This window comes from Aethalodelphis obliquidens, unplaced genomic scaffold, assembly GCF_003676395.1.
Source record: "Aethalodelphis obliquidens isolate GAN/ISIS:26980383/991018 unplaced genomic scaffold, ASM367639v1 scaffold1, whole genome shotgun sequence".
NCBI lineage: Eukaryota > Metazoa > Chordata > Mammalia > Artiodactyla > Delphinidae > Aethalodelphis > Aethalodelphis obliquidens.
The window spans coordinates 33,929,992-33,941,708 of NW_020837945.1; the positions used below are offsets into that span (position 1 = coordinate 33,929,992).

At 37.9% G+C, this 11,717-nt stretch overlaps 1 pseudogene; it reads right to left on the bottom strand.

The window, feature by feature from the left end:
• Positions 1-582: 582 nt before the first annotated feature.
• LOC113617924 (hepatoma-derived growth factor-related protein 3 pseudogene) lies at positions 583-1,361 on the bottom strand (annotated as a pseudogene).
• Positions 1,362-11,717: the final 10,356 nt, after the last annotated feature.

Consider the following 11,717-nt stretch of genomic DNA (forward strand, 5'->3'; position numbering starts at 1 on the left):
TCCAGCTTTAAAATGTAAAGTATCAAACTTGAGTAATTAGCTCAAATTGTACTGAGATTGGGAAAAAAATAAATCATTGCCTTGTTTTGGAGTAACACAGAAGACTCACTAACTTCACATAAAGAAACTGAGTTTGTGTACATTAACAACATGAGTTTTGAGAAGTATGCGCTGTCAACTAGCTATTTCTAATATGGAATAGATATTTTACAATATGATTAAACTTTACACATGGCCTCAAAACTGAAGAACAATTTTAAGTTCATCTTCAGTATGCCAACATTATGTATCTAGGAATTGGTTCCTGGGTTCTGTCACAGAGAGGAAATCCCTTAAGCATTATATTGAGTGGTCATTTTAAAAAATGCTAATTTATATTTAACTTAGTGTTTGTTTGGTGATGGTGGAGAAAAGGCAGGAGAGTGATGAACATAACTGCCTTGATAACGGATCCTAGACTTGTATAAGCTTGTGCAAAAATCTGGATAATCCTTAGTGGTTAAAGGCAACTTCATGCAACCAAATAACATGAAATTAAATCAATAACCTTAAAAAAGGCTAAAATGTCTTTTTCCACCAAAACGAAACAGAGAGGAATGTGAATAATGTACATACAAACTGGGGTTCTGTCAATGACAACAAGGACTATGTGTTGGTTCATATCAAATCCAAGAATATTAGACAACCAAACGTATAACCTTCTTGTGGTTTTCTTAATATGCAGCATTCATTATGGTAGTTAGGTCCCTTCACTGGTTTTTTACAAGTCTGAAGTTGTGTTTCTTGTGTCATTGCCGGCATCTCCACCCTCAGAGCTGCTTTTATTTTCTTCTTCTTTGCAGTCCTTGTCATCTTCATCTCCTGGAGATTACCAGGACTGTTTAGAGGATTTCTTTGAAGTGTATGACTTTTTCCGTTTTGAGCCTGCTTTTTCATTCTTTCTTTTGCCTTTTCCATCTTCTTCTACTCTATCACCTTCTTCCTCACTGCTTGCCTCTGCATGCAGTATTCTCGCCTTCTCCCTCGGTTTCTGAAGAGTTCTGTTGCTGAATTGCCTGGTACCCAACAAACTTTACTGCTGGGTTATTTTCTATTTCCCACAATCCTTCATTAAATCCTTTCCGTTTGTTTGACTTCCCAAACTTGTCTTCATATTCCTTATAAGGGAAAAGGTCTTTGGGACCTAGAAATGCAGTTTCATGGGTGCCAAAAAAGAAGATAGGATACGTATTTGCTGGAGGCTTCACAGCTCCCTCTGGGAGTTCCTCAATTCGGGCCGGCCAGTGCGGGTAGCCCTTCATCTTGCCGAAGACCAGGTCGCTCGCCTTGTACTTGCGGGGCCAAGGACGCGCCATCTGGGCCGCTCCCCTTCCTGGTCGTCCGTGGGCTCTGCGAAGAGGCTAGGGGGCCGCCCCTCCGCGGGCCAAGGGACTGCGCCGCACTCCCCGCGGGCCTCGAGCCGGGCAGGTGGGCGGACAAGCTGCCGCTCCGACGAAGGGAAGCGGCGGCGAGGCGGTATAATTGCTTATCAATTTTAGAATCAGTTTTTCGGGATCCTTTAAAAATTCTGCTTGTTTACGGAGTGAAGTGCATTGAGTTTTATTATAATTGGAGGGAAATATATATCCCTGCAATCTTAGTCTCAAAACCAATAACGTTTTCATTGTATTTAAATTTTAAAAAATAATTCTGATGTAGTTTTAAAATGTCAGCCAGGGCTTCCCTGGTGGCACAGTGGTTGAGAGTCCGCCTGCCGATGCAGGGGACACGGGTTCGTGCCCCAGTCCGGGAAGATTCCACATGCCGCGGAGCAGCTAGGCCCGTGAGCCATGGCCGCTGAGCCTGCGCGTCCTGAGCCTGTGCTCCGCAATGGGAGAGGCCACAGCAGAGAGGCTCGTGTACCGCAAAAAAAAAAAAAAAAAAAGTCAGCCAAGTCCCAACAGACTCCCTAATCCACTCATACATCCTTTATATGTGCTCTTCTCTCTGCTAGGAAGATCCCCCCATCATATTTTGCCTAGCTTATTTCTACTCTTCATATATGGCTCATTTTAATACTTATTTTCTCAGGGATACCATTTCTTTAACTATATAAATTACCCCATTCATGTTCAATAAGTATCATATATTAAAATATTGCTCTTAAGACACATGGTACCCCAAGGGTCATCATTCTTGAAAAAGTAGAGTATACTAGTAAACACTACTTAATACATTTTCAAGGGTTAATTTTACTTTGTATCTTTTCTACCCTCAAACGCTCTCAAAAAAGAAATGAAGAGGTAAATATTCAAGTTTGTAAAATATAATCTCAAGAAAAACATAGTACTATACTGACTGCTTACTATGTGCCAGACAATTGACACATAGAGCTAAATATTATATATATTTTACATAATTATATAATATATAAATGTGTTATATGTAATGCCAAAATTATAGAGGGCTCATTTCCCAGGTACTAATCTAGGAGTTTCACATATATTAATTCAATCATTATGACAACTCTATGAGGTAGGTGCTAGTATTATCATGCCTAGTTTATAAAAACTGAAAAAAAAAGAAATTAAGTAAATTGTTCAGATCACACAGCTGAAAAGTGGTGAAGCTAATATTTAAATCCAGCAGTGTGGTTTGAAGTCTACTTTTAATTATACACTTACATCTGTGCTTATAAGTTCCATATTAATTAATATTCACAATAATCTGAAATAGTAAATAATTATATTGAAATCATTATCTAAATGAGGAATCTCAGAATTCATTTCCAAAATTTTCAAAGGACACATAAACTTCTGAGGCAAGTATTTAGAGTTGTCTAACTTCATATTTTATATGCCAATAATTATTAGATAAATGAGAGGAACTCCATGTTATATTATGTATTATATCATGTAAAATATGGTAATAAAAGCACAGCAATTTTATTGATTTCTAGATATTTTCAAAATATAACATTCAATCATTGTTTCTACTAATATACTCATTTTTCTGTTTGACCACCAGGATCCAAACTGATATTTTCAAAGAATTCTCCGTTATGGAACAATGATCTTAAAAAGAATGTCAGGTGATATTAAAAAGAATGTCAATTAAAAAGGAAAACAGATGAAATTTCAAAATCTATTTTTAGCAACTTTTATTAATTTATGTTTACTCTCACAATTATTGTAGGGTTACAAAGGAAATATTTAAGGGGTATCTAATTCAGTGATTGAATATTAGATTCCCTAGATGTGGTCTAAATATTAAAGATGCTAAAAGATTATGAAATGTAAAATTTTTAAGTGTGCTGAGCACAAAGCTGACTTCCTTCAATCACTCAGAGAAAGCTGTCTAAATCCAAATTCTTTTGCTCATGTCTGTTCTGAAGTATGGAAATTTGAGCAAAAAATAATAGCATTAAGAATTACATTAAAATTTAATAAAGTGTTAGGCCTTTTCAGCAAGGATTTGCTTTGAAGTAAAGCTATTTAAGGTCTTACATATTGCCACAAAATCATTATTAAACCATTCTTTGAAGTTCCAGATGCTTGTAATTACAAAAACTATACTTTGACATGATATAGAACAACTTAAGTCATTTTAAGAATTTACTGTAAAGTCTAAACTCTCAAAGAGTTCTCAAATTTAACTATATTTTTTCACTCATAGACAAAAAAGTACAGCTTTTTCTTCTATCTTTTATAGTCATTCTAGCTCTTAATGCAGAAAAGCACATGGGATATTAATGGCAGATAAGCAATAACAGCATAATCTTAGTTTACTAAGTAATGTGAGAAGATAAAACAACAGCTAAGAGAAAAACATATTCATGTTGAAAAGAAAAAGTAGTAAACAATCTTTATCTTAAAAAAGAAAGGGTTGGTTTCTGGGAAGATGGTGGAAGAGTAAGACGCGGAGATCACCTTCCTCCTCACAGATACACCAGAAATACATCTACACGTGGAACAACTCCTACAGACCACCTACTGAATGCTGGCAGAAGACCTCAGACCTCCCAAAAGGCAAGAAACCCCCCACATACCTGGGTAGGGCAAAAGAAAAAAGAATAAACGGAGACAAAACGATAGGGACGGGACCTGCACCAGTGGGAGGGAGCCGTGAAGGAGGAAAGGTTTCCATATACTAGGAAGTCCCTTTGCAGGCGGAGACTGCGGGTGGCGGAGGGGGGAAGCTTCGGAGCCGCAGAGGAGAGCACAGCAACAGGGGTACGGAGGGCAAAGCGGGGAGAGATTCCCGCACAGAGGATCGGTGCCGACCAGCACTCAACAGCCTGAGAAGCTTGTCTGCTCACCTGCAGATGCGGGCAGGGCTGGGAGTTGAGGGTCGGGCTTCAGTTGGAGCACTGGGAGAGGACTGGGGTTGGCGGTGTGAACACAGCCTGCAGGGGGTTACTGTGGCACGGCTGGCCGGGAGGGAGTCCGGGGAAAAGTATGGACCTCCCAAAGAGGCAAGAGACTTTTTCCTCCCTCTTTGTTTCCTGGTGCGAGAGGAGAGGGGATTAAGAGCGCTGCTTAAAGGAGCTGCAGAGACGGGCACGAGCTACGCTAAAAGTGTGGACCCAAGAGACGGGCATGAGATGCTAAGGCTGCTGCTGCTGCCACCAAGAAGCCTGTGTACGAGCACAGGTCACTATCCACACCACCCTTACGGGGAGCCTGTGCAGCCCACCACTGCCAAGGTCCCGGGATCCAAGGACAACTCCCCCGGGAGATCGCACTGTGCGCCTCAGGCTGGTGCAACGTCACACTGGCCTCTGCCGCCGCAGGCTCACCCCGCACTCCGTGCCTCTCCCTCCCCCCGGCCTGAGTGAGCCAGAGCCCCCGAATCAGCGGCTCCTTTAACCCCGTCCTGTCTGAGCAAAGAACAGACGGCCTCCGGCGACCTACACGCAGAGGCGGGGCCAAATCCAAAGCTGAGCCCCTAGGAGCTGTGAGAACAAAGAAGAGAAAGGGAAATCTCTCCCAGCAGCCTCAGAAGCAGTGGATAAAAGCTCCACAATCAACTTGATGTACCCTGCATCTGTGGAATACATGAATAGACAACGAATCATCCCAAATTGAGGAGATGGACTTTGAGAGCAAGATTTATGATTTTTTCCCCTTTTCCTCTTTTTGTGAGTGTGTATGTATATGCTTCTGTGTGAGATTTTTTCTGTATAGCTTTGCTTCCACCATTTGTCCTAGGGTTCTATCCATTCGTGTTTTGTTTTTTTTTTTATTTCTTTTCTTAATAATTTTTTTTATTTTAATAACTTTATTATATTTTATCTTACTTTATTTTATTTTACTTTATCTTTCTTTCTTTTTTCCGTCCCCCCTACTTCCTTACTTCCTTCCTCCTGCCCTCCCTCCTTTCTTTCTTTCTTTCTGCTTCTACTAATTCTTTCTTTCTACTTTTTCTCCCTTTTATTCTGAGCTGTGTGGATGAAAGGCTCTTGGTACTGCAGCCAGGAGTCAGTGCTGTGCCTCTGAGGTGGGAGAACCAACTTCAGGACACTGGTCCACAAGAGACCTCCCAGCTCCACGTAATATCAAACAGCAAAAATCTCCCAGATTTCTCCATCTCAACACCAGCACCCAGCTTCACTCAACGACCAGCAAGCTACAGTGCAGGACATCCTATGCCAAACAACTAGCAAGACAGGAACACAACCCCACCCATTAGCAGAGAGGCTGTCCACACAGGATAAATCCAAGGAGAAATATGCCAAGACAGATATTAATCAAACTGTCAAAATTTAAATACAAAGAAAACATATTAAAAGCAGCAAGGGAAAAACAACAAATAACACACAAGGGAATCCCCATAAGGTTAACAGCTGATCTTTCAGCAGAAACCCTGCAAGACAGAAGGGAGTGGCAGGACATATTTAAAGTGATGAAGGAGAAAAACCTACAACCAAGATTACTCTACCCAGCAAGGATTTCATTCAGATTTGATGGAGAAATTAAAACCTTTACAGACAAGCAAAAGCTGAGAGAGTTCAGCACCACCAAACCAGCTTTACAACTGCTAAAGGAACTTCTCTAGGCAAAAAATACAAGAGAAGGAAAAGACCTACAATAACAAACCCAAAACAATTAAGAAAATGGGAATAGGAACATACATATCGATAATTACCTTAAATGTGAATGGACTAAATGCTCCCACTAAAAGACACAGATTGGCTGAATGGATACAAAAATAAGACCCATATATTTCCTGTCTAAAGAGACCCACTTCAGACCTAGAGACACATACAGACTGAAAGTAAGGGGATGGAAAAAGATATTCCATGCAAATAGAAACCAAAAGAAAGCTGGAGTAGCATTTCTCATATCAGACAAAATAGACTTTAAAATAAAGACTATTAGAAGAGACAAAGAAGGACACTACATAATGATCAAGGGATCGATCCAAGAAGAACACATAACAATTGTAAATATTTATGCACCCAACATAGGAGCACCTCAATACATAAGGCATATACTAACAGCCATAAAAGGGGAAATCGACAGTAGCACATTCATAGTAGGGGACTTTAATACCCCACTTTCCCCAATGGAAAGATCATCCAAAATGAAAATAAATAAGGAAACACAAGGTTTAAATGATACATTAAACAAGATGGACTTAAGTGATATTTATAGGACATTCCATCCAAAAACAACAGAATACACATTTTTCTCAAGTGCTCATGGAACATTCTCCAGGATAGATCATATCTTGGGTCACAAATCAAGGCTTGGTAAATTTAAAAAAATTGAAATTGTATCCAATATCTTTTCCGACAACAATGGTATGAGACTAGATATCAATTACAGGAAAATCTGTAAAAAATACAAACACATGGAGGCTAAACAATACACTACTTAATAACGAAGTCATCACTGAAGAAATCAAAGAGGAAATCAAAAAATACCTAGAAACAAATGAAAATGAAAACACGATGACCCAAAACCTATGGGATGCAGCAAAAGCAGTTCTAAGAGGGAAGTTTATAGCAATACAATCCTACCTTAAGAAACAGGAAACATCTCAAACAAACAACGTAGCCTTGCACCTAAAGCAATTAGAGAAAGAAGAACAAAATAAACCACAAAGTTAGCAGAAGGAAAGAAATCATAAAAGTCAGATAAGAAATAAATGAAAAAGAAATGAAGGAAATGATAGCAAAGAACAATAAAACTAAAAGCTGGCTCTTTGAGAAGATAAACAAAATTGATAAACCATTAGCCAGACTCATCAAGAAAAAAAGGGAGAAGACTCAAATAAATAGAATTAGAAATGAAAAAGGAGAAGTAACAACTGACACTGCAGAAATACAAAAGATCATGAGAGATTACTACAAGCAACTCTATGCCAATAAACTGGACAACCTGGAAAAAATGGACAAATTCTTAGAAATGCACAACCTGCCAAGACTGAATCAGGAAGAAATAGAAAATATGAACAGACTAGAAAAGAACAATATGAAATTGAAACTGTGATTAAAAACCTTCCAACAAACAAAAGCCCAGGACCAGATGGCTTCACAGGCGAAATCTATCAAACATTTCTATCATTCTATCAAACATTTAGAGAAGCTAACACCTAACATTACAGAAGCTAACACCTATCCTTCTCAAACTCTTCCAAAATATAGCAGAGGGAGGAACACTCCCAAACTCATTCTACAAGGCCACCATCACCTTGATACCAAAACCAGACAAAGATGTCACAAAGCAAGAAAATTACAGGCCAATATCACTGATGAGCATAGATGCAAAAATCCTTAACAAAATACTAGCAAACAGAATCCAACAGCACATTAAACGGATCATACACCATGATTAAGTGGGGTTTATTCCAGGAATTCAAGGATTCTTTAAGATATGCAAATCAATCAATGTGATAAACCATATTAAAAAATTGAAGGAGAAAAACCATATGATCATCTCCATAGATGCAGAGAAAGCTTTTGACAAAATTCAACACCTGTTTATGATAAACACCCTGCAGAAAGTAGGCATAGAGGGAACTTTCCTCAACATAATAAAGGCCATATATGACAAACCCACAGCCAACATTGTCCTCAATGGTGAATAACTGAAAGCATTTCCACTAAGATCAGGAATAAGACAAGGTTGCCCACTCTCACTACCACTCTTATTCAACATAGTTTTGGAAGTTTTAGCCACAGCAATTGGAGAAGAAAAGGAAATAAAAGGAATCCAAATCAGAAAAGAAGAAGTAAAGCTGTCACTGTTTGCAGATGACATGATACTATACATAGAGTATCCTAAAGATGCTACCAGAAATCTTCTAGAGGTAATTAATGAATTTGGTAAAGTTGCAGGACACAAAGTTAATGCACAGAAATCTCTGGCATTCCTATAAACTAATGATGAAAAATCTGAAAGTGAAATCAAGAAAACACTCCCATTTACCAATGAAACAAAAAGAATAAAATATCTAGGAATAAACCTACCTAAGGAGGCAAAAGACTTGTATGCAGAAAATTATAAGGCACTGATGAAAGAAATTAAAGATGATACAAATAGATGGAGAGATATACCATGTTATTGGATTGGAAGAATCAACATTGTGAAAATGACTCTACTACCCAAAGCAATCTACAGATTCAATGCAATCCCTATCAAACTACCACTGGTATTTTTCACAGAACTAGAACAAAAAATTTCACAATTTGTATGGAAACACAAAAGACCCCGAATAGCCAAAGCAATCTTGAGAACGAATAACGGAGCTGGAGGAATCAGGCTGCCTGACTTCAGACTATACTACAAAGCTACAGTAATCAAGACAGTATGGTACTGGCACAAAAACAGAAAGACAGATCAATGGAACAGGATAGAAAGCCCAGAGATAAATCCAGGCACATATAGTCACCTTATCTTTGATAAAGGAGGCAGGAGTGTACAGTGGAGAAAGGACAGCCTCTTCAATAAGTGGTGCTGGGAAAACTGGACAGGTACATGTAAAAGTATGAAATTAGATCACTCTCTAACACCATACACAAAAATAAGCTCAAAATGGATTAAAGAGCTAAATGTAAGGCCAGAAACTATCAAACTCTTAAAGGAAAACATAGGCAGAACACTCTATGACATAAATCACAGCAGGATCCTTTTTGACCCACCTCCTAAAGAAATGGAAATAAAAACAAAAATAAACAAATGGGACCTAATAAAACTCCAAAGCTTTTGCACAGCAAAGGAAACCGTAAACAAGACCAATAGACAACACTCAGAATGGGAGAAAATATTTGCAATTGAAGCAACTGACAAAGGATTTTTAATCTCCAAAATTTATAAGCAGCTCATGCAGCGCAATATCAAAAAAACAAACAACCCAATCCAAAAATGGGCAGAAGACCTAAATAGACATTTCTCCAAAGAAGATATACAGACTGCCAACAAACACATGAAAGAATTCTCAACATCATTAATCATTAGAGAAATGCAAATCAAAACTACAATGAGATGTCATCTCACACCTGTCAGAATGGACATCATCAAAAAATCTAGAAACAATAAATGCTGGAGATGGTGTGGAGAAAAGGAACCCTCTTGCACTGTTGGGAATGTAAATTGATACAGCCACTGTGGAGAACAGTATGGAGTTTCCTTAAAAAACTACAAATAGAACTACCGTATGACCCAGAAATCCCACTACTGGGCATATATCCTGAGAAAACCATAATTCAAAAAGAGTCATGTACCAAAATGTTCATTGCAGCTCTATTTACAATAGCTGGAGATGGAAACAACCTAATTGTCCATCATCGGATGAATGGATAAAGAAGATGTGGCACACATATACAATGGAATATTACTCAGCCATAAAAAGAAACGAAATTGAGCTGTTTGTAATGAGGTGGATAGACCTAGAGTCTGTCATACAGAGTGTAGTAAGTCAGAAAGAGAAAGACAAATACCGTATGCTAACACATATATATGGAATTTCAGGGGAAAAAAATGTCATGAAGAACCTAGGGGTAAGACAGGAATAAAGACACAGACCTACTAGAGAATGGACTTGAGGATATGGGGAGGGGAAAGGGTAAGCTGTGACAAAGCGAGACAGAGGCACGGACATATATACACTACAAAACGTAAGGTAGATAGCTAGTGGGAAACAGCCGCATAGCACAGGGAGATCAGCTTGGTTCTTTGTGATTGCCCAGAGGGGTGGGATAGGGAGGGTGGGAGGGAGGGAGACGCAAGAGGGAAGAGATATGGGAACATATGTATAACTGATTCACTTTGTTATAAAGCAGAAACTAACACAACATTGTAAAGCAATTATACTCCAATAAAGATGTAAAAAAAAAATGAGCTTGTTAAAAAAATGGAATTCAAGCTCACCAGTACTACTGAATCAGAATCTGCACTTTTACAATCTCCCCAGTGTACTTGTGTACCCATGAATAGTTGAAAGGTTCATTTCTACCTCGACATGTCTTTTCTGTCTGAGAAATACACACATTTTATCCAGTTTGATATAAATAAAACACTCAAAAATGTAAAAAAAAAAAAAAAAAAAGAAAGAAAGCGTTTTTGTGGAATACACGAGTTCTACCTATTTTTAGTGTTCTTGACTAAATATTTGTATTCTTGATTAAATATTTGTATTCTCAACAGTTTGTTTTATTCCTAAGTGTAATCTTTACATTTTTTCCACATGTTTTACTATGAAATTTTCCAAAGTTACAGAAAAGTTAAAATAATCACTTAGTGTATATACCATATACCCTCCACCTCTTCTATAATTGTCAGATTCCGATATGTTTGCTTCATGATCCACCTATCATTCTTCAAACTGTGATACATCTGTCATTCTTCAGTCATCATATTTTGATGTTTTTCATATACATGAAGTACTTATTTTGATGTACTCATGTATTTCCATATACTTTAGAATGCATACATAAAATTGAGTGTAATGTTCTTGGGAGCAAAATTTATATGCAGTGATATACACAAAACTTAAGTGCATCTAAGTATAATTTCAAGGCACCTTGGTCTTTCTTGTTTCTGCTCTAAGTTTTGCATCCTTATTCTACACCAGATGTCCCTGTTTCACTATAGTTCATATATTCTAAATGCCATAAATCGCAAAGAATCCTGTTGTGTCCCTAGCCCTTAGCCAATATGCTGCTTATTCTTATCAGGATACTAATATGTCATTTAGCTTTGTACTAGGCTGTTCTCTGTCACATTCTTACAGGAATATTGAACCAAAGCAGGCAGCCATCAGCATTTAGTAGTAACAGAGGAAAATAGATACAAACACAAAAATGTCAAACATAAGATAATTAATCCCTCAATGAAAGGTCATTTATAACTTGGGTATACAAAATTGACATTACTAAAATAAATAATCAGGACTTCATACATAGGATCTATTTTCCTGACAAAAGATAGCCTACCTGTACCTGATTTGTATTAAAATGTGCTATGAAAGGCAACATTGTTAGCCTAAAGGCATGGTACATTGCTAATGTGAAATTTTGCCTTAGGTTTACAAATGATAACACTTGACTGTCAACAGGCTACCCTATAAAATCAATTACCTCTGCTCTAAATAAAATTTTAGTGGCTTTATAAATAATTTAAACTAAGGGCTATATAAGTACCTGAATATTTCCATCGCCCTCAAGAATAGTTTTGTCATTGCAGTCTTATGTCTTCATTAAATGGCATTTTTTCATAGAGTTAAAAAATTCT